This window comes from Schistocerca piceifrons, chromosome 1, assembly GCF_021461385.2.
Source record: "Schistocerca piceifrons isolate TAMUIC-IGC-003096 chromosome 1, iqSchPice1.1, whole genome shotgun sequence".
NCBI lineage: Eukaryota > Metazoa > Arthropoda > Insecta > Orthoptera > Acrididae > Schistocerca > Schistocerca piceifrons.
Window position 1 is genome coordinate 537,247,167 of NC_060138.1, and position 27,030 is coordinate 537,274,196.

General features: G+C 43.8%; 1 long non-coding RNA gene across 2 annotated transcripts in view; it reads left to right on the forward strand.

The window, feature by feature from the left end:
• Window positions 1-27,030, forward strand: part of LOC124799223 — a 38,756-nt gene that overhangs the window by 1,981 nt on the left and 9,745 nt on the right. The gene's annotated exons all lie outside the window — the stretch shown is intronic.

Sequence of the window (27,030 nt, forward strand, 5' to 3'; positions counted from 1 at the left end):
CACAAGCATGCTACTCAAAGTATTTAAGGAAAAGTTACACAACTTCTTGTTAACTAACCCATTCTGTCCATTAGAAGAATTTTTAGAAATATCCAATATCAACTTAAATATGTGAAAATGTATATTAGAAAATTAATAGGTTAAGTGAGCTGACAAAGTCTACAGCATGTAATAATGCTAAATGATGAATAAAGAATCCAAATCTGACTGAAAACAAAAAACATCATAGCAGACCTAGATGTTGCATGACAGTGCTCTTATCACCAGTGTAACAGGCACACATGATATGAGATGCAATGAAGCCAAAATTTGTATACGAGGTTTGGCCAATTTTCTAGAATGAAGCAATTTGAAAAAGACTATTGTTTTTACCATGCCACATCAGCGAGAGTAGTATACAACTCGTGTTACCAGAGAGATAAAAAACAAATGTGAGAATTAAATCAATTTGCTCAGGTTACGAAAAACATCAGATTCTAGAAAGAAGTAAATTATATAAAAGCCTGTACACCAAACATTAATTACATTTGAACTGTGAGGGTAAGAGTTTTTTGTGTTAAAAATTAAGCAAAATAACTACAACACTTACATATTGTGAATGAACCTGGGTGCAAGACAAAAGAGATTTGGAGCTTTAAGTTAAATAAGTACAAAATTGTGGATGACTGTTGTAGAAAGATACACAAAGGTGGTAGTGCAGACATTTATCTCAGAAACAACATAAAATGCGAAAACACTGAATGGGCTGACAAACTCACCATGGAGGTGCCCTTTGAATCAGCAACAATAAAATAAAGCTAGGTAAAAACGACTTAATAATCATTGGCCTGCATAGATCACCAACCAGTGATGTAGATGAATTCTTCTGTAATTTAGAGGAACTTCTGTATAAACTCTTAACAAACAGCAACCAGATTATAATAATGAAACAATGAACACAGAGTCGCTAAGCTACAATGTAAATCATGAGGTATTTTGACTTGTTACAGTGCTGTAACCATAGCCATACAAATTTGCCACCAACCAGAATAAAAACTGATTCACAGACTTTGACTGACTATGCTGTTACAAATTGAAATGGGGAAGGATTCAAGGCGAGAACTACTGAAAAATATTTCTCAGCTCATACTGACAATGGCTTACTCACATACAAAAGAAAAATTAACTGAAATAAGCTATAGGAGGACTTTTCACATACACTAGCAGATGATATTAATGAAAAGTAGGGTCACTTCTATGAAATATTTAATCAGAGTTTTAATTGGGTACATCTAATGGCAAAAGCACTAAGGAAAGCAGACTATACAGAGAATCTTAAAATTCTCCTAAAATTGACAAATTAAAAGTAAATATGAAACCAGGGACACCATATAGCATTAATTGCTAACGAAGTATATAAGGAAATCATAAAGACTCTAAAACCACATTATTATACGGAACAGATAAGCCAATCATGTAATATTTGTAAAACATCCTGGAATATAGTAAATTGTGAATGTTAAGAGAGAGCATATCCAAATTGCAGTAATATATCACTAGGGAGTGTGTGAGCCAAACACAGTATGTGAGGCTGTCATAGATCATTTTGCTAAGGCATGTTGTTGTTGTTGTGGTCTTCAGTCCTGAGACTGGTTTGATGCAGCTCTCCATGCTACTCTATCCTGTGCAAGCTTCTTCATCTCCCAGTACCTACTGCAACCTACATCCTTCTGAATCTGCTTAGTGTATTCATCTCTTGGTCTCCCTCTACGATTTTTACCCTCCACGCTGCCCTCCAATGCTAAATTTGTGATCCCTTGATGCCTCAAAACATGTACTACCAACCGATCCTTTCTTCTAGTCAAGTTGTGCCACAAACTTCTCTTCTCCCCAATCCTATTCAATACCTCCTCATTAGTTACGTGATCTACCCACCTTATCTTCAGCATTCTTCTGTAGCACTACATTTCGAAAGCTTCTATTCTCTTCTTGTCCAAACTAGTTATCGTCCATGTTTCACTTCCATACATGGCTACACTCCATACAAATATTTTCAGAAACGACTTCCTGACACTTAAATCTATACTCGATGTTAACAAATTTCTCTTCTTCAGAAACGATTTCCTTGCCATTGCCAGTCTACATTTTATATCCTCTCTACTTCGACCATCATCAGTTATTTTACTCTCTAAGTAGCAAAATTCCTTTACTACTTTAAGTGTCTCATTTCCTGATCTAATTCCCTCAGCATCACCCGATTTAATTTGACTACATTCCATTATCCTTGTTTTGCTTTTGTTGATGTTCAACTTATATCCTCCTTTCAAGACACTATCCATTCCATTCAACTGCCCTTCCAAGTCCTTTGCTGTCTCTGACAGAATTACAATGTCATCGGCGAACCTCAAAGTTTTTACTTCTTCTCCATGAATTTTAATACCTACTCCGAATTTTTCTTTTGTTTCCTTTACTGCTTGCTCAATATACAGACTGAATACCATCGGGGACAGGCTACAACCCTGTCTCACTCCTTTCCCAACCACTGCTTCCCTTTCATGCCCCTCGACTCTTATAACTGCCATCTGGTTTCTGTACAAATTGTAAATAGCCTTTCGCTCCCTGTATTTTACCCCTGCCACCTTCAGAATTTGAAAGAGAGTATTCCAGTTAACATTGTCAAAAGCTTTCTCTAAGTCTACAAATGCTAAAAACGTAGGTTTGCCTTTTCTTAATCTTTCTTCTAAGATAAGTCGTAAGGTTAGTATTGCCTCACGTGTTCCAACATTTCTACGGAATCCAAACTGATCTTCCCCGAGGGCCGCTTCTACCAGTTTTTCCATTCGTCTGTAAAGAATTCGCGTTAGTATTTTGCAGCTGTTACTTATTAAACTGATAGTTCGGTAATTTTCACATCTGTCAACACCTGTGTTCTTTGGGATTGGAATTATTATATTCATCTTGAAGTCTGAGGGTATTTCGCCTGTCTCATACATCTTGCTCACCAGATGGTAGAGTTTTGTCAGGACTGGCTCTCCCAAGGCCATCAGTAGTTCTAATGGAATGTTGTCTACTCCCGGGGCCTTGTTTTGACTCAGGTCTTTCAGTGCTCTGTCAAACTCTTCATGCAGTATTGTATCTCCCATTTCATCTTCATCTACATCCTCTTCCATTTCCATAATATTGTCCTCAAGTACACCGCCCTTGTATAAACCCTCTATATACTCCTTCCACCTTTCTGCCTTCCCTTCTTTGCTTGGAACTGGGTTGCCATCTGAGCTCTTGATATTCATACAAGTGGTTCTCTTCTCTCCAAAGGTCTCTTTAATTTTCCTGTAGGCAGTATCTATCTTACCCCTAGTGAGACAAGCCTCTACATCCTTACATTTGTCCTCTAGCCATCCCTGCTTAGCCATTTTGCACTTCCTGTCGATCTTATTTTTGAGACGTTTGTATTCCTTTTTGCCTGCTTCATTTACTGCATTTTTATATTTTCTCCTTTCATCAATTAAATTCAATATTTCTTCTGTTACCCAAGGATTTCTATTAGCCCTCGTCTTTTTACCTACTTGATCCTCTGCTGCCTTCACTACTTCATCCCTCAGAGCTACCCATTCTTCTTCTACTGTATTTCTTTCCCCCATTCCTGTCAATTGTTTCCTTATGCTCTCCCTCAAACTCTCTACAACCTCTGGTTCTTTCAGTTTATCCAGGTCCCATCTCCTTAAATTCCCACCTTTTTGCAGTTTCTTCAGTTTCAATCTGCAGTTCATAACCAATAGATTGTGGTCAGAATCGACATCTGCCCTTGGAAATGTCTTACAATTTAAAACCTGGTTCCTAAATCTCTGTCTTACCATTATATAATCTATCTGATACCTTTTAGTATCTCCAGGATTCTTCCAGGTATAGATCCTTCTTTTATGATTCTTGAACTAAGTGTTAGCTATGATTAATTTATGTTCTGTGCAAAATTCTACAAGGCGGCTTCCTCTTTCATTTCTTCCCCCCCAATCCATATTCACCTACTATGTTTCCTTCTTTCCCTTTTCCTACTCTCTAATTGCAGTCACCCATGACTATTAAATTTTCGTCTCCCTTCACTACCTGAATAATTCCTTTTATCTCATCATACATTTCATCAATTTCTTCATCATCTGCAGAGCTAGTTGGCATATAAACTTGTACTACTGTAGTAGGCATTGGCTTTGTGTCTATCTTGGCCACAATAATGTGTTCACTATGCTGTTTGTAGTAGCTTCCCCGCACTCCTATTTTTTTATTCATTATTAAACCTACTCCTGCATTACCCATATTTGATTTTGTATTTATAACCCTGTAATCACCTGACCAGAAGTCTTGTTCCTCCTGCCACCGAACTTCACTAATTCCCACTATATCTAACTTTAACCTATCCATTTCCCTTTTTAAATTTTCTAACCTACCTGCCCGATTAAGGGATCTGACATTCCACGCTCCGATCCGTAGAACGCCAGTTTTCTTTCTCCTGATAACGACGTCCTCTTGAGTAGTCCCCGCCCGGAGATCCGAATGGGGGACTATTTTACCTCCGGAATATTTTACCCAAGAGGACGCCATCATCATTTAATCATACAGTAAAGCTGCATGTCCTCGGGAAAAATTATGGCTGTAGTTTCCCCTTGCTTTCAGCCGTTCACAGTACCAGCACAGCAAAGCCATTTTGGTTAATGTTACAAGGCCAGATCAGTCAATCATCCTGACTGTTGCCCCTGCAACTACTGAAAAGGCTGCTGCCCCTCTTCAGGAACCACACGTTTGTCTGACCTCTCAACAGATACCCCTCCATTGTGGTTGCACCTACGGTACGGCCATCTGTATCGCTGAGGCACGCAAGCCTCCCCACCAACGGCAAAGTCCATGGTTCATGGAGGGGTGGTGGGGGGGGGGGGGGTACTAAGGCATACAAAGAAGAAATCTGTGACTCAACATCATCAATAAACTGGGCTAAAAAGAGCAATTCATTTACTGTCAGGAGTGTAACAGTGTGTGAAGTACTGAAAATAATCTCAAAAATTAAAGTAAAATCATCTGGGATGGCATATCATTTATATTACTTGAAGGATGCAGAAATGAATTAATGAAGGTACTAACACCTTCTCTTTAATGCATTGCTAGTTAAGATCAAAAGAAAACCATATTTTAATGCATTTTAAAGAGAATGGAATAGGCAAACAGCAAAAGTAATAAACAGTGCAATTCCAGCTCATTATAGACAAGTAGTTGAAATATCAGAAACCAGTTTTTGCTGTGAAAATATACGGTTTGAATTTAGGGAATAGAGATTAGACAATTTGAGTAGACTAAAAACATTACTAAAGGGAGGAAACTGGAGGGAAATATATTCAATACATGGAGAAGAGGTGGAAATACTTTTTCTCAACGTTAGTCTACCACATAAATATTGCTTGCCCCATTGTCTCCAGAAATCCAAATGAGAGAAATAGTAAGAGATGGATCACAACTGATGTAAAATCAAGGGATGATCTAAAGATGGCATTTGAAAACAATGCTACAGCTAGCATCAACACTCATAGAAATAATAAGAGAGCCCATGGTAGAATAATAAGAGAAACTAAATATAGTTTTTACCAAAATGAGATTTCAGCCTCCCACACAAATGGGCACAGGAAAAGGTCTGATAGGGAGGATAATAGTAACATATTTTAGAGAAAGGTGGAAAGCTTTGTAGAGGTCCAAATGTCATTGACAGTATTGTTGGTAGGTTGGTTGGTTCGTTGATTGATTTGGGGAATAAGTCTAAATAGCAGGGTCATCAGTCCCGTCGGATTAGGCAAGGAAGTCGGCCTGCCATTTCAAAGGAGTCATCCTGGCATTTGCCTGAAATGGTGCAGGGAAATTGCGGAAAACCTAAATCAGGATGGCCAGACAAGGGTCTGAACCATTGTCCTCCCAAATGTGAGTCCAGTGTGCTAACCACTGCGCCACCTCACTCGGTGGCAGTATTGTTAATCAATATTATGTTGAAATAGTGGAGAAACTCATAAAAGAAAACAATACCTCCCAAGTATTAGGAAATATGAGTGATAACCATAAAGAAGACATGCCAACCTGCCGGAATGCCACATGTTGATATTCCTACCTGGAGTTTCCTTGTTTGAAATATGAATAATGTATTTAATAACACAGAATATACTTTTCTGCTGCCAACAAGTAACTCAGGGACAGCAAAGTCAAAAAAGACAGGTCTCGATGGAATAGCAAGTTGTCTAGTAAGTACTGTGCTCAGTGGTTAGTGGGACTACTGACTGATCTGACTAACTCAGCTTTGGAAAAATGAGAGATTCCTAAATGTCTGACAAAGAGCAAGGCTGTGCTCATTCATAAGGATTGCAATAAGAAGAATCCTGCCAACTATAGCCCAATTACTGCTGCACCTATTTTATCCAGAATGGTGGAAACAGTCTTGAAAGATAGAATATTACATTTTATAGAAAAGAATAACCTAATCAATGAGGCACAGCCTGGTTTTAGAAAATGTAGGTCTACCACCACAGCCACAGTGAAGTTCGTAGCCAGTGTAATTGGAGCAATAATTGAACAAAGTAAGTCTGTGAATTTTACCCTGACCTCTCAAAGGCATTTTAATGTGTATGTCACAGCAGGCTAATACACAAAATAAGCTATTATAGTATCAGGGGAAAGGTACCTGACATCATAAAATCATTTATAGAAAACAGATAGCAGTGTGTAGAAGTAAAGCATAAGACAAAAGGCGCTAATGTAAATATACACTCTAATTTTTAGTTAGTAAAGTTTGGTGTACCTCAGGAATCAGTTCTGGGGCCCTTTCTTTTCATTCTAGATGTAAACTGTATGATATAAGCTATTGTTGAAAACGTAGTAATTTTCACAGATGACATTTCACTCACAGTAAAAAGTGACTCAGTAGAAGAAATGGAATAAAGTGCCACTGCCCCCAGGGGGTCCACAACTCTTTTGTGGATATGTGTGTGGTGAGCACGGGACCCCGAGCTCATGCAGCTCTCTTTCCTTTCTGGGCTGCATGCCTTCCCTTTCCACATTCTTCCCTTTCCCTGATCCTTCTCGGCCCCGTCCCCCTTTCCCTTCCCCTTCTCCCTCTATTTGGGAATATGTTTTACGCCTATGTCCAGAGATGGATGCTTGTGAATGAATGAAGTGGTTTCTCTTATTTTATCTCTATGATGTAAAGTATCTGTCTTCACTTTGTCCTCTTTCCTTGATTCTTCTCTTTACCTTCTTCTCTGCTGTGACGTTTGAGAATTCTCTTCTTTCCTTTTCTTTGTTCCTCCCTTTTTCTTTCTTTCCTCCCTGTGTGTGTCTAAAGGCTGATCCATGCATTCCCGCACATAGCTGGTGATTGGGTAACACATAATTCCCTGCCCCGGGTAGACAAGTAGGACACATACATACCCCCTGGTGAAGATAAGGCCAAGTGAAGGGAGATTACCTGAGCTGGTACCTTCCAAATGTGCCAATTGGTCCCTCCATCTGTTTCTTTGGTAGAGTGACCTGAGATGTGGACAATCACCCATGGTGGGAGTACCCTCATAGAGAGCCCCCACTAGGAAGGAGTGTGCCATTGGAGATGCCGGGGGGATACTTTCGGAATGGTTTCTTCTACTTCTACAAAAAAATGTTTCAAATGGCTCTGAGCACCATGGGACTTAACTTCTGAGGTCATCAGTCCCTCTACTTCTACAACTTCTATCTACAAGAAAAAGCTAGATGAGTCTCAGCCACAGAAAATTCTTCCATCAGTGCCAAAGTTCCTAGTTGTTTCTCAGTCTGATGAAGGTCAAGACTTCTCAACAGTCAACCCTTTCATTATTTAGAAAGGTGTCGACGCAATTGTAGGTCCTATAAAGTCTTGTTCCAGGTTACAAAATGGCACCTAGTTGTTAGAAGTAGACAGTGCCCTCCAAGCACAAAAATTGCTTCAAACTACACTGCTGCACACCTTCCCTGTCCGGGTGGAATCACACTGTACTTTAAACTTATTGTGCAGTGTGGTTTACACAAGTCACTTGATGGATTATCAAATGAGGATATTCAAAATTACCTGTCTGAGCAGGGAGTAATGGCCGTCCATCAAGTAATGAAAAGGGTTTAAAAGGGATTGGTACCAACCTGCACTCTCTTCTTGACGTTTGACAGAGTTCAACGTCCATCAAACATCAGAGCGGGATATGAGATCATTTCAGTTCATCCTTATATCCCCAACCCTAAGTGTTGCTATCAGTGTGAGAGGTTTAATCATAACAGCCAGTCATGTTCCAATACAGCCAAATGTGTTGGCTGTTGCAGGGATGTCAATGAGGATGATTGTTCACCCCCATCCCCTCTTTGCATTAACTGTATGGGTGACCACACTGCTTCTGCTAGAGATTGCCCTAGTTTAGAAGATTTATTCAGGAAATCCGAGTGAAGGAAAAGGTCTTTAACTTTGCAGCTCATAAATTATTTGCCAGTAGAAAGCCCACTGTGCACCCAAGGGGTAAATATAGTACTGTCCTCACCTCTCCTTGACTTACTATGGAGGTAGCCATGCAGACATGCGATCTCACCTTTAGCGCCACAGTTGTTGGATTGGCCAGCCCAAAGATCACCCGTTCCATTTCCCCACTACCACCCCATCACTCTTAAGGACCTCCTGCGAGTCCGGGGGTTAGAATAGGCCTGAGGTGTTCCTGCCTGTCGTAAGAGGCAACTAAAAGGAGTCTCATACATTTCGGCCTGTATGCGATGGTCCCCTGTAGGGTTTGACCTCATTTTTCCAAATTTTTTGCAGAGCGAGCCAACTGGGGAAGGGCACCTTACATGGTGCATTGTGTCCATCATGCGCTGAGACATATCACATCCTTCGTCGATGTGGATCTGCACTTCTGCGCACTCTCCAACTGTTGGGCAAGGTCATCCACCTGGGTGCTTATTTTTCCATCAACTGTGCAGTAGTGTTTTCTACGCTAACGATGATAATGGACTTGTTTGCTTGGTTGCACCTGATATCCAGCACAGTAGCTGGTCACTGGTCCATTGTGGTGGGGCCAGCATGTACCCTGTTGGTTGTTGCCCCCTGACCACACAGGGATCACTCTGCTGATACTGCGCCTTTAACTCCCCACGTATGCCAATGAGTAGATGCCTGTCACCCTGGGGCATCGGGACACCCAGTAATGGCTATCCTGCCAGGTGGCCTTTGCTGCAGCTGGGTGGTGCCTGTGAGGAGGGCTCCTGTTCGGAATTGGTGGCACCAGGGTGGATGACACACGGTGAAGCATTGTACATCATCTCTTGCTGGTGGTCAAACACCAGCAGTCTCTAAGCATTCATGGGCCCAATTCAACACACACAGGTACTACCCCAAATCGTTCCCTCCCTGGCCACACCATGGGCCATCAAGCTAAGGATGGCAGTGGCTCTTATTCGTGCCGGTACCTTGTATGTTTGAGAGCTGGTGGGGAATCTTTCATGACGATGAAGCCTCAGTTTTTTGTTGAGCATTTAGAGGACAAAATGAGATCTGGATCAGTCCTGATCAAAACAGCATCCTATGTCCAGTCATGGGCATTACTTTCTTGTGACAAGCTGAGGGATGTGTCTGTAATCATCACATCCAATAAGAGCTTAAATATGGTCCAGGGTATCATACTTCACAGGGACCTTCTTTCGCAGACTGATGATAAGCTGCACGCCAATTTAGAGTGGCGAGGTGTACATTTTGGTCAGCATGTCCATCAGGGTCTGAGGGATAATCAGGTTGCCAACGGTGCCTTCATCTTGGCCTTCAAATTACCCGAGAAGGTCAAGGTGATGGTCTACTGCTGTGATGTAAAGCCCTATATCCCTCCCCCAATGCAGTGCTTTAAATTCTGGGAGTTCAGCCATGTGTCTTCCTGCTGTACTTCCAGCTTCAAATGTCAACATTGCAGATGCCCCTCACATCCCAATACTCCATGTGCCCCACCTCCCATCTGTGTCAAGTGCGAAGAGCACCATTCGCCTTGGTCACTTGAATGCAGGATTCTCTAGAAAGAATGGAAAATCATGGAGTACAAGACCCTGGACTGACTGACCTACACTGAGGCTAAGAGGAAATTTGAATGTCTACATCCTGAACGTATGACATTGTCTTATGCCGCCACTACAACAGTTCTAGCCCCATCAGCTCTGCCAACCTCAGTCACCTCTCAGAGCTGAAGGACTCCACCTGCCCTCTTGATGGTGGGAGGGCACTTTACTATCTGCTGCAGCTGCACCACATACTTCGGGAGCAACACCCCCGAAACCATCGCGGATATCAGTCCCCACTTCTGCGCCGAAGAAGCCTAAGTCTTCTTTGGCTCCTCTTGCTAGGAAGGTGTCCCTTGGGTCACTCACTTCCCTGGTTTCTGCTAGTGGGAAAGATGACACCTGCCAGTGGCTGAAGAGGTCAAAAGCAGCTGGTCGTAAGGCTTCATGCTCGTCCTCAGTACTGAAGATTGAATCTGTGAAGTCCTCCCAGACAGGGAAACCCAAGGAGCAGTGAGAGAAATCCAAAAAGAAGATCCCCAAGTCTAAAAGAATTGTGGTGGCACCCACACCACCGCTACCTACAAGCTCTGTATCTGCAGATGAGGTGGAGATTCTGGCGTCTGCTGAGGACCTAGATCTCACCGGACCCTCAGACACAATGGATATAGCCCATTCAGGAAATAAGTTGGTGGCAGTAGGTGACCCTGAGGCATAGTCTGCCTCATTGAGTATTTCATCCCTTCCCAGTCTCACAATCATGTCATCCTCCAGTGGAATTGTGGTGGTTTTCTCCACCACCCGGCTGAGCTACGGCAACTGTTAAGCTTTACACCTGCTTTCTGCATTGCCCTCCAGGAAACCTGGTTCCCAGCAATGCGGACCCCTGCCCTCCACTGCTATAAGGGATATTCCAGGAACTGTAGTGACTATAATTGAGTGTTAGGTGGAGTTTGCGTTTATGTCCTAAACTCAGTCTATAGTGAAACTGTGCCCCTTCAAATCCCTCCTAAAGCTGTGGCTGTCAGAATAAGGACAACACAGGAAATAACCATCTGCAATGTATATCTTCCTACAGATGGTGCAGTACCCCTGAATGTATTAGCTGCACTGATTGATCAACTCCCTAAATCTTTCCTACTTTTGGGAGATTTTAATGCCCATAAGCCCTTGCGGTGAGATACTGTGCTTACTGGCTGAGGCAAAGATGTCGAAACTTTATTGTCTCAGTTCGATCTACGCCTCTTAAAAATTGGGGTTGCCACACATTTCAGTGTGGCTCAAGGTAGTTACCTTGGCCATTGATTTATCAATATGCAGCCCAGGACTTCTCCCATCTAGCCACTGGAGATCACATGACAACCTGTGTGGTAGTGAAATGTCACTGCTCTGTCATCAGGCTCATGTACGCCTGCCCAGATAGACTTTAAACAAGGTGGACTGGGAAACTTACACATCTGCTGTCACCAATGAATCTACCCCACACGGGAACATCGATGTGATGGTTGAGCAGGTGACTACAGCAATCTTTTCTGTGGCAGGAAACACGATCACTCGCTCTTTAGGGCGCCCTGGCAAAAGTCAGTCCCTTGGTGGTCACCGGAATTTGCTGAAGCAATTGAGCAGCATCAGCAAGCTCTACAGTGGCATAAGCAGCGCCCTTCCCTGGAGCATCTCATAGCCTTTAAATGGCTCCATTCCCACATTCGCCAACTTATCAAACAACGGAAGAGTGTTGGGAGAGATACGTCTCAACCATTGGGTGACATATGTCACCTTCCCAAGTCTGGGCAAGGATCAAACATGGTTTCTGGTACCAGACCGCAACAGGTGTTCCCAGTGTTAACATAAATGGTGTGTTATCTACCGATGCAGTCACGATTGCCCAGCACTTTGCTGAGCAATATGCTCAAGCCTCTGTGTCAGAGAATCACCCCATAGCCTTCCGCACTTTCAAACGGTGGCTGGAAGGGAAAGTCCTCTCGTTCACTCCACCCCACAGTGAACCCTATAATGCCCCATTTAGGGAGTGGGAGCTCCTCAGTGCACTTGCACATTGCCCCGACACACCTCCTCGGCCAGATCAGATCCACAGTCAGATGATTAAACATCTCTCATCTGACTACAAGCGACATCTCCCCATCATCTTCAACCAGATCTGGTGCGATGGCGTCTTTCTATCGCAATGGCAGGAGAGCACCATAATTCTGGTGCTCAAACCCAGTAAAAACCCACTTGATGTGGATAGGTATTGGCCCATCAGCCTCACCAACGTTGTTTGTAAGCTGCTGGAATGTATGGTGTGTCAGCGGTTGTGTTAAATCCTGGAGTCACAGGACCTACTGGCTCCATGTCAGGGCGGCTTCCTCCAGGGTTGCTTTACCACTAATAATCTTGTGGCCTTTTCCAGACGCCAACACCTGGTTTCCGCCTTTTTTTATTTACAAAAAGTATATGACACGACCTGGTGACATCATACCCTTGTCACATTATACGGTTGGGGTCTCTGAGGCCTGCTCCCAATTTTTATTCAAAATCTCCTGTTGCTTCATACTTTCATGTCCAAGTTGGTGCCTTCCATAGTTCCCCCCATATTCAGGAGAATGGGCTCCTGCAGGGCTCTGTATTGAGTGTATCTCTATTTTTAGTGGACATTAATGGTCTAACAGCAGCTGAAGGGCTGTCCTTTTCACCTTCCCTGTATGCAGACGACTTCTGCATTTTGTACTGCTCCACCAGTACTGGTGTTGCTGAGCAGCGCCTACAGGGCCAATCCACAAGGCGCAGTAATGCGCTCTAGCCCATAGTTTCCAGTTTTCGGCCGCAAAGTCACCTGTTATGTACTTCTGTTGGTGTCATACCGTTCCTCCGGAACCAAAACTTTACCTTAAAGACGATCCACTCACTGTAGTGGAGACATATCGATTCTTAGGACTGATTTTCGATGCCCGATTGATTTGGCTTCCTCACCTTTGTCAGCTTAAGTGGAAGTGCTGGCAGTGCCTCAATGCCCACCACTGCCTGAGCAACACCGACAGGGGTGCAGATCACTCTACACTGCTGCAGCTCTACAGAGCCCTTGTTCAATCCCACCTTAACTATGGGAGTGTGGTTTATGGTTTTCTCCCAGTAAGACTGTGTAAATTTTTGGCATCATACAGAGTTTTATCTGCCTTGCTTACATCTAAGTGCTATTGACTTACATTCATGGACATCACCAAATTCTTGGGACTTACGTTTGATGAAAAACTGTGCTGGTCTTCTCACATTTCATATCTTTTGGTTCACTGTCTGTGATCCCTCAACACCCTCCGTGTTCTGGGTGATATCTCCTGGTGAGCGGACCGAGCGATCCTCCTCCATCTATATCATGCCTTAGAGCACTTGAAATTGGACTATGGAAGCATAGTTTACTCCTCTGCGCAGCCATCTGTTCTTTGGTGTTTAACCATCTGTTCTTCGGTGTTTAGCATCTTGAGCTTTTTACACTAGCCCAATGGAGAGCCTTTATGCTGAGATTGCTAAACCTCCATTGGCCTTTGATTCATTGCGCTAGTCATCTGTCTTCCATGCCTTCTCACCTGACCCATGCCCTTTTTTCTATGCCTCCTTGGATTTGGGGTATGCAGGCAGCTCGTCTTGTCTATTACCACCAGGAGTCAACTTCTGTCATCTGCTACATTCATTTTCCTTCCAATTTCCTAAAACTTTCTTGGAAAATGGGGTTACCACACCACCTTGACTTCACTCCTGGACCTGCCTTCACTGGGACCTTTGTCAGCTTCCCAAGGAAAGTAACTCTGACCCCCCCCCCCTCCCTACAGTTTATTGTCAGGCATTTGCAGCTCTATGCACACAAATGGAGGATGTCTCATTTATTTACACTGATGGCTCCAAGACCACCTTTGGTGTTGGGAGTGCCTATATTATTGACGACACCACTATCGGATTTCGGCTTCCCAACCAGTGATTGGTTATTATAGTGGAGATTTACACTGTCCTCCAGGCTGTCCAATACGTCCGTCACCATCAGCGGATACAGTATATTATATGCTCGTATTCGCTCAGCTCTCTTCTCAATCTCCAAGCTCTTTATCCTGTCCACCCTCTGGTTCACCAGATTCAGGACTGCCTCCACATGCTCCACTTGGGGGGAATCTCTGTGGCATTCCTCTGGATCCCAGGGCATGTTGGTATACATGGAAACAAGGCAACCAGCATAGCAGGAGAGGCTGCTGTCTCTCTTCCTCAGCCCGCTGTTTGCATGGCTCCCTTTGCTGATCTACAGGGCGCTTTTTGTCGTTGTGTTGCTCTTTTATAGCATACACATTGGTCTGCACTTCAGGATAATAAATTATGAGACATAAAACTTCTTCCCTGTGCTTGGATCCCTTCCTCCCGACCTCGTCATTGGGAGGAGGTAATTTTAACTAGACTCCGAATTGACCACTGTCTTTTTAGCCATCAACATCTTTTAAGTGGTGACCCTCCCCCATTTTGTCCCCACTGCTTTCAGTTTTGGATGGTGAGACACCTTTTACTTCAATGCCCCTATTTTAATCCGCTACGTTCCCATTTACAGCTGTCGCCTGATATATCTTCTCTTTTAGCAGCCCCCCTGTGGTTCCAGGGGTAAGAATAGGCTCGAAGTATTACTGCACGTCATAAGAGGTGGCTAAAAGGAGTCTGACACATTTCAGGTTTTATGTGATGGTCCCCTGTAGGGTTTGACCTCCATTTTTCAAAATTTTCCCGAAGAGCGAGCCAATTGGGGAAGGGCGCCTTACATGGTGCATCATGTCCATCATGCATTGAGATCTTCATCCCACTTACTCGTCGTCGCATTGCAGCCCTTGCCCATTCTTCATCTCTTGGGCGAGGACACCTTCCTGGGTGTGTTTCCACCATGCACTACACAGTGTCACTTTCTGTGCCGATGATGACCATGACTTCTTTGCATCTCATATACAGCATGGTAGTCACTCTGTTGTGGTGGAGCCACCATGTACCCTGTTGGTTGTAGCGCCCTGACAACACAGGGATCACTCTGCTGATGCCTGCGCCTTTAACTCCCTATGTATGCTAAGGAGTAGATCCCTGTGACCCTGGGGCATTGGGACTTCCGGCAATGGCCATCCTGCCAGGTGAACTTTGCTGTGGCTGGGTGGCGCCCATGGGGAGGGCCACTGGTTGGAGTGGGTTGCATCAGGGCGGATGACACACCATGAAGCGTAGTATGTCATCTCTCACTGGTGATCTGCCGCCAGCAGTCTCTAAGCAGGCAAAGTCTAACTTAAATGCTAAGAAATATGACCCCAAGTTGTTCCACTCACTGGCCACACCATGGGAGGAACCCCAGGCTAAGGATGGCAGTGAAGCTTATTTGCCTCTGTACCTCGTATGTACAAGAGTTGATAAGGGATCTTTCATGTCCATGAAGCCTCAGGTTTTTGTGGAGCATTTGGAGGACAAGTTTGGGGAAGTGGAGGGCTTGTCCAAAATGCGCTCTGGGTCACTTTTGATAAAAACAGCATCCTCTGCCCAGTCATGGGCATTACTCGCTTGTGGCCAGTTGAGGGATGTTTCTGTTACCATCACACCTCTTAAGAGCTTAAATATGGTCCAAGTTATTATATGCCACAGGGACCTTCTTTTCCAGTCTGACAACGAGCTGCGTGCCAATTTAGAGTGGCGAGGTGTTCATTTTGATCGACGCATCCATCGGGGTCCAAGGGATAATCATGTTGCCATTGGTGCCTTCATCTTGGCCTTCGAGGGTGATACATTGCCCGAGTAGGTCAAGGTGGTGGTCTACCGCTGTGACATCAAGCCATATATCCCTCCCCTGATGCAGTGCTTTATGTGCTGGAAGTTTGGCCATATGTCTTCCTGCTGTACTTCCAGCGTCACATGTTGAGATTGTGGACACCCATCACATCCTAATACTCCATGTGCCCCACCTCCCATCTGTGTCAACTGCAGAGAGCATCATTCACCTTGCTCACCAGACTGCAGGATTTTACAGAAAGAGAAGAAAATCATGGAATATAAGCCACTGGAGCTACTGACCTACACTGAGGCTAAGTGGAAATATGAGTGCCTACATCCTGTGGCTATGACCTCCTCATACATTGCTACTACGAGAACAGTTCTTGCCCCATCAGTTCCTCGAATTCCTGTCACCTCTCTGAACCAGTAGACTACACCTGCCCCCTTGATGGTGGGGGCACTTCCTTCCCTGTTGCTCCCGCACCACCTACTTCGGGAGCAACACCCCCCAATGATTGGGGATTTCAGTCGCCACTTCTGAGTCAGAGAAGCATAAGACTTCTTCGGCTCCTCTTGTTAGGAAGGAGTCCCTTGGGTCACTCCCTTCCCTGGTTTCTGCTAGTGGGAAAGATGACACCCACCAGTGGTAGAAGAGGTCAAAAGCAGCTGGTCGTAAGGCTTCATGCTCGTCCTCAGTACTGGAGATTGAATCAGTGAAGTCCTCCCAGACAGGGAAACCCAAGGAGCAGTGAGAGAAATCCAAAAAGAAGATCCCCAAGTCTAAGAGAATTGTGGTGGCACCCACACCACCGCTACCTACAAGCTCTGTGTCTGCAGATGAGGTGGAGATTCTGGCGTCTGCTGAGGACCTAGATCTCGCCGGACTCTCAGGCACAATGGACATAGCCTGTTCAGGAAATAAGTTGGTGGCAGCAGGTGACCCTGAGGCATAGTCTGCCTCATTGAGTATTTCATCCCTTCCCAGTCTCACAATCATGTCATCCTCCAGTGGAATTGTGGTGGTTTTTTCCACCACCCGGCTGAGCTACGGCAACTGTTAAGCTTTACACCTGCTTTCTGCATTCCCCTCCAGGAAACCTGGTTCCCAGCAATGAGGACCCCTGCCCTCCATGGCTATAAGGGATATTACAGGAACCAGAGTGACTATAATCGAGTGTTAGGTGGAGTTTGCGTTTATGTCTTAAACTCAGTCCATAGGAAACTGTGCCCCTTCAAACCCCTCTTGAAGCTGTGGCTGTCAGAATAAGGACAATGCAGGAAATAACTGTCTCCAATGTACATCTTCCTACAGATGGTGCAGTACCCCTGAATGTATTAGCTGCACTGATTGATCAACTCCCTAAATCTTTCCTACTTTTGGGAGATTTTAATGCCCATAACCCATTGCGGGGTGACACTGTGCTTACTGGCTGAGGCAAAGATGTCGAAAATTTATTGTCTCAGTTCGATCTCTGCCTCTTAAATACTAGGGCTGGCACACATTTCAGTGTGGTTCGAGGTAGTTACTCGGCCATTGATTTATCATTTTGCAGCCCAGGACTTCTCCCATCTACCCACTGGAGAGTACATAATGACCTGTGTGGTAGTGACCACTTCCCCATCTTCCTGTCACTGCCCCAGCTTCAGGCACATGGATGCCTGCCCAGAAGGGCTTTAAACAAGGTGGACTGGGAAACTTTCACCACTGCTGTCACCAACGAATCTTCCCCACATGGTAACATTGATGTGTGGGTTGAGCAGGTGGTTACCACAATCGTTTCTGCGGTAGAAAACGAAATCCCTTGCTCTTTAGGGTGCCCCCGGCGAAAGACAGTCCCTTGGTGGTTGCTGGAAGTCGCTGAGGCAATTACAGAGCATTGGCAAGCTCTACAGTGACATAAGCGACACACTTCCCTAGAGCATGTGATAGCCCTTAAGCAGCTCTGTGCCCATGTATGCCATCTTATAAAATGATGGAAACAGGAGTGTTGGGAGAGGTACATGTCGACCATTGTGTGCCATTATGTCACCTTCGCAAGTCTGGACAAAGATGAGATGACTTTTTGGGTACCAGACCCCAACAGGTGTCCCCGGCATTACCTTCAATGGCTTGCTATGTACTGATGCCAACACAATTGCTGAGCACTTTGCTGAGCACTATGCTCGAGCCCCTGTGTCGGAGAACTACCCCCCCCCCCCCCCCCTCCCCCCCACCGCCTCACGCACCCACAAACGGCAGATGGAAAGGAAAGTCCTCTTGTTCACTACACGCCACAATGAACCCTGTAATGCCCCATTTACGGAGTGGGAGCTAGCACATTGCTCCGACACAGCTCCTGGGTCAGATCGGATCCACAGTCAGATGACTGCACATCTCTCATCTGACTACAAGACCCATCTCCTCGTTATCTTCAATGCATATGGTGCGATGGTGTCTTTCCTTCACAATGGCACGAGACCACCATGGTTCTGGTGCTCAAACCCAACAAAAACCCACTTGATGTGGATAGCTATTGGCCCACCAGCCTCACCAATGTTGTTTCTAAGCTGCTGGAACATGTGGTGTGACGGCAGTTGGGTTGGGTCCTGGAGTCTCATGGCCTACTGGCTCCATATCAGGGCTACTTCCACCCAGGTCGCTCTACCACTGGTAATCCTGTGTCCCTCGAGTCTGCCATCCAAACAGCCTTTTCCAGATGCCAACACCCTGTTGCCATCTTTTTTTATCCATGCAAAGCATTTGACACCACCTGGCGACATCATATCATAGCCACATTATACGGTTGGGGTCTCAGAGGCCCGCTCCCAATTATTATCCAGAATTTCCTGTTGCTCCGTACTTTCCATGTCCAAGTTGGTGCCTCCCATTGTCCCCACCCCCACCCCCATCCACCCACCCATATCCATGAGAATGGGGTCCCGCAGGGCTCTGTATTGAGTGTATCACTATTTTTAGTGCCATTAATGGTCTAGCAACAGCTGTAGGCCATCTGTCTCACCTTCTCTGTATGCAGATGACTTCTGCATTTTGTACTGCTCCACCAGCAATGATGTTGCTGAGTGGCACCTACAGGGAGCCATCCACAAGGCACAGTTATGGGCTCTCGCCCATGGCTTACAGTTTTCGGCTGCTAAGTCGTGTGTCACGCACTTCTGTTGGTGTCGTACTGTTCATCTAGAACCAGAACTTTACCTTCATGATGATCCACTCACTGTAGTGGAGGCATATCAATTCTTAGGACTGGTTTTTGACGCTCGATTGACTTGGCTACCTCACCTTCATCAGCTTAAGCAGAAGTGCTGGCAGCACCTCAGTGCTCTCCACTGCCTCAGCAACATCAACTGGGGTGCAGATCACTCCAAACTGCTGCAGCTGTACAGAGACCTTGTTCAATCCTGCCTTGACTATGAGAGTGTGTTTTATGGTTTGGTGGCGCCCTCAGCATTGCATGTACTCAACCCAGTGCACCACAGTGGTGTTTGCCTAGCGATGGGAGCTTTTAGAATGAGTTCGGTGACCAGTATCCTGGTGGTGGCCCGAGTCCCTCCATTGCAGATCCGACATGCACAACTGCTCGCCAGTTATGTTGCATACATTCATAGTTCTCCTGAGCATCCGAATTACCGTGTCCTTTTTCCACCTGCGGCAGTTCACCTCCTGCTTCGGCAGCCCAGGTCAAGGCTAACAATTGCGGTTCGCATGCATTCCCTTCTGTCTGAACTGGAGTCCTTCCCTTTACCACTCCCCATCCAGGTCCATCCACATACACCTCCATGGTGTACACCTAGGCTGCAGATTCGTCTGGTCCTTTCACATGACCCTAAAGACTCAGTTATTCATGCCGTTCTCTGCTGTCACTTCTTCTCGATTGTTGACATGTTCCGGGGCTCTGAAGTGGTTTACACTGATGGTTTGATGGCTAATGGTCATGTTGGCTTTGCCTATGTCCACAGAGGCCATTTTGAACAGCACTCCTTGCCCAATGGCTGCAGTGTATTCACTGCAGAACTGGTAGCCATCTCTCGTGCACTTCAGTATATCCGTTCGTGCCCCGGGGAATCGTTTCTTCTGTGTACTGACTCCTTGAGCAGCCTACAAACTATTGACCAATGCTACCCTTGCCATCCTTTGGTAGCGTCCATCTACTCCCTGGACTGGTCCCGTCGTTCAGTGGTGTTTGTGTGGATCCCAGGACACGTCATCATCCCAGGCAACAAACTTGTCGACAGGCTGGCGAAACAGGCTACGCGGAAACTGCTTGTCGAGATGGGCATCTCTGAACCTGACCTGCATTCTGACTTACACCATAGGGTTTTTTTGGCTTTGGGAGACAGAATGGCATAACAGTACACAAAACAAACTGTGTCATTAAGGAGACTACGAATGTGTGGAAGTCTTCCATGCGGGCCTCTTGCAGGGAATCAGCTGTCCTCTGCCGGCCTTGCATTGGCCACGCTTGGGCGACCCACAGTTACCGCCTGCGCTGTGAAGACCCGCCTGAGTGTCGGTGTGGTGCCCGCTTGACAGTGGCCCTTATTCTGGTGCACTGTTCTACTTTGACTGCGCAGCGATGAAATCTTGGGCTACCGGACTCATTGCCGCAAATTTTATCAGACAATGCCTCATTGGCTGATTTAGTTTTATACTTTATTCCTGCAGGTGGGTTTTATCATTTGATCTAAGTCTTAGCGCATGTCCTTTGTCCCTCTGTGCCCTCCACCCTAGTGTTTCTAGGGTGGAGGTTTTAATGTGTTGCAGAGTGGCTGGCTTCTCCTTCTTTATTCTCATGATCAGCCAGCCATGGTAATCTGCTTTGTTGTTTTAATCTCTTCATCCTGTTTCTTGTGTTTCTGTGGTTTTCTTGTCCCCTTTTGTTCATTTACATGTCTGTTGCCCTTCATCGTTCTTGTGATTTTTCCTTTCATTCCGTTTTGAGTTGTCAGTCTCGTTTGTTTTATTCTCACACTTATGGCATTGTTTTATTCGGAATAAGGGACTGATGACCTCATAGTTTGGTCCCTTTTCCCCTCTTTTAATCCAATCAACCAACTAACCTTTTAGCAGATGATGTGCGCTCAGCTGATCGCGTCCTTGAGTTTATAAGTTTTATAGTGAGATGACATTGGTCATTTGAAGCTCTTTTCGGGGAAAACACCCCCCCCCCCCCCCCCCTTCAATAGCACTTTCCTAAGATTTCCTTCTGTCTCTCGTTTCCCTCCTCCTTAAGTTTCGCTCCCACTGCTGTTGATTTAAATTCCTGTTTTTACCCTTCACTAAGGCACAGAATGGGCACTTATGACCATAGCTGTTTTGTGCCCTAAAACCATAATCCAAAGAAAAGTGCCACTGCAAATTTGAATGAGGCTTATAAATATTTCAGCAAAAAAACTTGTTTGTAAATACAAATCACACAACATATATACAGTTACAATCAACTAAAACTACATAGGCTGACAATATCTCCCTTGAACTAGGTAATTCAGTTCTCAAAGAAGTAGGGAATCACAAATTCTTGGCTGCCATAAACACTTGACATGGGACAATCATAACAGCATAGAATGTTGAATAGTAAGCACCAGCATGTTCTTAAAGAGATACTGTCTAAGGCAGTGAACATAGATACACAGTTAACAATGTACTATGGCCTAGTCTACCACACCTATCATAGTGCCTTATAGTCTGAGGAATTGAAGCGTATGTGTGTATTAATAGGTTAGTCAAACTTCAAAAGAGGTCTGGCAGATGCATTGCAAATCTGATCCCAAGACAACCTTGCAGAAACATATTTAGAGAACTTTAAATAGTTTAGACAAGTAGAGAACAGAAGCTTTTGAAATGTGATGGTACAGAAGAATGCTGAAGAATAGATGGGTAGATCACACAACAAGTGACGAGATGTGGAATAGATTAGTGAGAAGAGGAATTTGTGACACAAATTGACTAGAAGAAGAGATTGGTTGGTAAGACATGTCCTGAGGCATCAAGGGATCACCAATTTAGTGCAATTTAGTATTGGAGGGCAGCGTGGAGGGTAAAAATCGTAGAGGGAGACCAAGAGATGAGTACACTAAGCAGATTCAGAAGGATGTAGGTTGCAGTAGTTACTTGGACATAAAGAAGCTTGCACAGGACAGAGTAGCATAGAGAGCTGCATCAAACCAGTCTCTGGACCTAATTCAACAACAACAACAACAACAACAACAACAATAATATTGTGACTGTCCCGTAACTACATATATTTGCAACAGTTATGTGCTTGAAAGCAAATAGTACTACATTGTCAAATAGATACATACATGATGACAATACAAAAAAATAGAGGTTATTATTATCTATGTAAAAAGTGGCCTCAGTAAAGCAAAAGAGATCCCACAACTCCTGGATACATTTTGTACAATAAATGCAAAAATGCATTGAGAAGATATTAGTTTTCAGAAGTAAATTAAGAGGTTATTTAGTCTCTTTATATCTACATAGCCTAAAACAATACCTAGAAGGTAAACACTAGAGGTGATCTCCTTCAAGCTAAAAAGGACATCATAAAATGTCTGTGTATTCATAAATCAGGTAGCATAAATATATAATATAGGACTTTCTTATTATATAAGGACCATCCTGCTGCCCCTGCTTGCTCTTTTTTATTATTCTGGCTGCCTTGGACAGACATGGTGCTACAAAGTGAGGCTGGCATAGTATAAGATAGTAATGATTAGTCTGTCCGTTGTGTACACTGCAGAAGTGAAATAGTGAAAGTGTAAAACTTTGAAGATACAACATACCCCTAATGGTATGTAGTTGCAGACATAATGTGTAGAAAACAGAGAAAGAATGGTGGGACTGTAATTTTTGTCAAGAAGAAGTAAAATTTACCAGAACTGATTTACCGTATTTACTCGAATCTAAGCCGCACCTGAAAAATGAGACTCGAAATAAAAGAAAAAAAATTTCCCGAATCTAAGCCGCACCTGAAATTTGAGACTCGAAATTCAAGGGGAGAGAAAAGTTTTAGGCCGCACCTCCAAATCGAAACAAAGTTGGTCCATTGTAATATGAGAAACAATTTAGGTCGAATGAGTGACGATACAGCTACAGTAGTTTGGTTCCAGTCGTAAGCTTAGCAGTTAAGCTTTACCAGGTAGCCATTGCTATGCGTCAGGCGCTCCGTCCGTATTTATACGGGTACCCTTCCTTTTTCACGTGCTTCGTCTGGTTTGAATCGATTGTTTATTTTCCTTTGATCTGATAAGTGTCGTCTTCTTTGTTATAGGTGTTTACGTCACTCTAAGCTGAAAATGCATTACTATACTGTGTAATGCATTGTTTGTCGCATTCTGATAGTGCGTGTTTACGGCCTGTCGCCGCTCGCGGCATGGCTTGCTTTTGTGCGCGCTACCGCTGCTTATAATTTTTTTAAAAAAAGAGAGAGGAATCGTCTCATTATCGAAACAATGGCAAGAGACTGCTATTTGTTGTTACTTACACTGCTGCTTTCTTTGATAATGATAAACAAGAACCAAATAATAGACTGCGTATGATAGAACATGTTCTGAACGAGAGTTGGGCGAAAATTTTTCACCGTTTGAAAATCTTTGCGGCCGCTTCTTTAGTACATCAAATTCTGCATAGAAATTAGTCATCTTAGATTTAAAAATCTAGTCAGTTGCTGTGCTTCATTTCTGACTGTATCACTACTAGGCATAAGAATAATACGAATATAAACATGACATGATACGTATATTCTTCCGCGTTTGCTGTTGTCTCACTCTAGTTTCGTAATTTATTAGGCAGACAGGATTTAAATGAGATAGCAGCAATCACGCAAGAATACATGGCAAAATGTTTATATTCGTATTATTCTTATGGTGAAGAGAATACTGCATGTGATTCCCATTTCATCAGGTTCCTATTAGCAACCATCTCTTTTCACTGCTAGGAAAAAATTCAGAACGTAGAGTTGGCCATATTGACAAACATCCCAAACAATCTTGCCAGTCGGATTTTCGTAGTACATCGAAATTCTGCTACATTCTAAGATGAGCAACACGGAATTTGTATTTACTTCGTTGGATAATGTATGAAAATGCAGTGGTCGAAACTCGGGGCGGAGAAAAAAAAGAACGTCTTCCACGTTTTCTTTTAAATTTATTTACTGACGCGGAGGTTTTGGCGCCAGTATTTATCTTTGTGCCTACAAAGCATGCCTGTGTAGCGCTACATATATTTGACGGCAGAAGTTAGTTGTGGTGGGACCTATCAAAATTTTTCAGAACTTCCGCTTGCTTTGCACTCGATTCTAACCCGCAGGCGGTTTTTCGGATTACAAAAACAGGAAAACAAGTGCGGCTTAGATTCGAGTAAATACGGTATCTACTTATTGCTCAGAACTGGATGGGGAGTTTAGTTGTGTAAAACTAGAGAATAAAAATATATTAATTGATAGTCTGTATAGGTCTCCAGATGGAGATGTAAGTTTGTTTATTGAAAAATGTGACTTAATTGTTAGAAAACGGATAAGCATGCTTGTACCCAAAGGACAAAACAGAGAGAGAACATATATAGGTCCTATCTTAAAAGAAAACAATTCTACAAAGCTAAGCTCCTCGCAGCAAAAAATTGCTGTATGTGGTGATTTTAACATAAAAATGGCAAACACAGAGGGGCAAGTCACAAGGAAATTTCTGAATATGCTAAGATGATTGGACCTATATTGCACAAATAATTGTGCTACATGTAAGACTGCCTGCGTGGACAGTATTATATTCAATTTCCATAGGAAAGACTTCACAGACAGACTTGCAGGAGAAGGTCTGGCAGATCATGAGCCTTTATTCCTTGCACTGTATAAGAGACAACCAATTAAAATCGAAGAACCTAAAGTGGTGCAGGTAAGAGTAAAATGAAGAGTACATACGAGCATTTATTGAGAGACTAGATAGTGCAAACTGGGACTTCATATACAATTGCTACTAGGGGAAAAGGGGAGCTGAAATGGCCTTTAATAACTTTTTTAAAGAAATATATATATTTTTAGTATTTTTGTTCTCCAGTAAAAAAAATTAGATCTCCAAGGATACCTAATAATAAAAGGCTGAACTGGTTTTCTGAAGAACTTGTGAAATCGGAGTAAACATGCTCATGTTGTACCAGAGTCATAGGCATGCCTGTACCCAAAGGACAGAACAGAGAGAAAACATATATAGGTCCTATCTTAAATGCATAAAATTCTACAAAGCTAAGCTCCTCACAGAAAAAAAAAAAACTGGCAGTGGAAAACTATATAGAAAAGGCCCCAAATAAATGCAAAGCAGCATGGTAAATAATAAAATGGGGGGGACACATCAAAATGCACACAAGCATCTCTGCTAGATCCCGAGGAATTAAATCACTGCTTTTTAAACTCAGTTAAGGAAACAGGAAACAATATTAAAGCAACATGTTCATCAGCAATGGACTTCATTGGAGCCCCACTGCCAGGTAACCAGATATTTCAATGGAGTATTATCATATCTGCTGATATAATAAAAGCTGTTTCCAAATTTTCAAATTCTAAGGGTATGGACTGGTATTGTTAGCTGAATTACATCATTAAAAAGACAATGCAGTCAGTCTCTACACCGTTAGCTTTAATTTTTAATAAATGTGTAGAATTTGGAGTATTTCTGGAATTATTCAAGGTATCAAAAGTTATCGCAGTTTTTAAAAAAGTGGACAAACAACTTCCCCAAAGTGACAGAGCAGTCTCAATTGTGCCAATATTTTTGAAAATATTTGTGGCATTTCCACACAGACAAATAAAGCAAGAAGATTAGTTGGATAGATCACATAACTAATGATGAGGTAGTGAATAGAATTAGGGAGAAGAGAAAATTGTGGCACACCTTGACTAGCAGAAGGGATCGGTTGGTAGGACATGTTCTGAGGCACCAAGGGACCACCAATTTAGTATTGGAGGGCAGCGTGGAGGGTAAAAATCGTAGAGGGAGGCCAAGCAGATTCAGAAGGATGCAGGTTGTGGTAGGTACTGGGAGATGAAGAAGCTTGCACAGGATAGAGTAGCACGGAGAGCTGCATCAGACCAGTCTCTGGACTGAAGACCACAACAACAACAACAACAACCTAAGTTTAATTCTCACTCCACAGCAGAGATGAGTGACACAGGTATTAGTGTCAGTGACTGTGAATCTGCTAAATCTAACATGGCTTCAGTGCCCATTGGCATTCCTGTCAGATTCTGTACATCATTTGCTGCTGAGTTAGCCCCCCTACTTTAAATATTGCATACTGTAGATCTCTCGCCCTCTAAAAAAAGAACTGTGCTGAGTGGTTGGAAGGAAGAGCAGGTCACACTTCTCTACAACAAGGGCAGAAGATGTGATGCACAAAACTACCATCCATCTTTTGATTTTGAACCCAAAATTGAAACTTGCTTGGATGCTGAAATCGTCAGTTAGGCCTATGTGAAACCCAGTCCACACTTTTCTCATATGATTATTTATTTATCCATTCCTGAGCATTGTACATGCTATTGACATTCTGAAAACCTTGGATCACTGCAATCAGGTGGTTGCAGTATTTCTTGATTTCTGAAAAGCATTTGTTCAGTACCATACCAGCCTTTATTAAAGAAAGTATTGTAGCAGCACAGACAAAAGCTGACCTGATGCATAAATCCAAGCACTTTCTGACACCTACAAGTTCAGCAATTATGCCATGCCACCAGCTCTACAATCAAACCCAGGTGCTGGTACAATAACCAGTGTTTTTGAGATATTTTGACAGCACTTGGCAAATGGCATGTGTGAGCTCACCTCCAATAAACCATGCCCAATTGTGTATCAAAGCCATCTGTCCAGCGAAGGTGGGATGTTGACACAGCTGGGCTTTAAATCAGCCTCTTCTGTGTGTTGACATCCGTCAACATCTACCCATCATCTTGTCGGGACCCTCTGCAGGATTCAGCCGCAGTCTGGAGGGGCCAGAGGTTGAACTAACATACTCTCAGCTCCAGCCACCAGGGTGCGCCAGCATCTGCTGGTGCTTCCAAGTCAATGGACCCAGGTCTGACCCTCTGTCACCAACTTCCACCACTGGGGCCAGACGCAGGCCTGTACCATACACAGCTATGAGAACAGAAGCATGTCTCCTGATGCTGTGTGAAACCAAACTATGTACAGTTTGCAAGGTCGATGCCATGCCATACTGAAGGAAGCTCTGACACCAGTGCCTCTTTG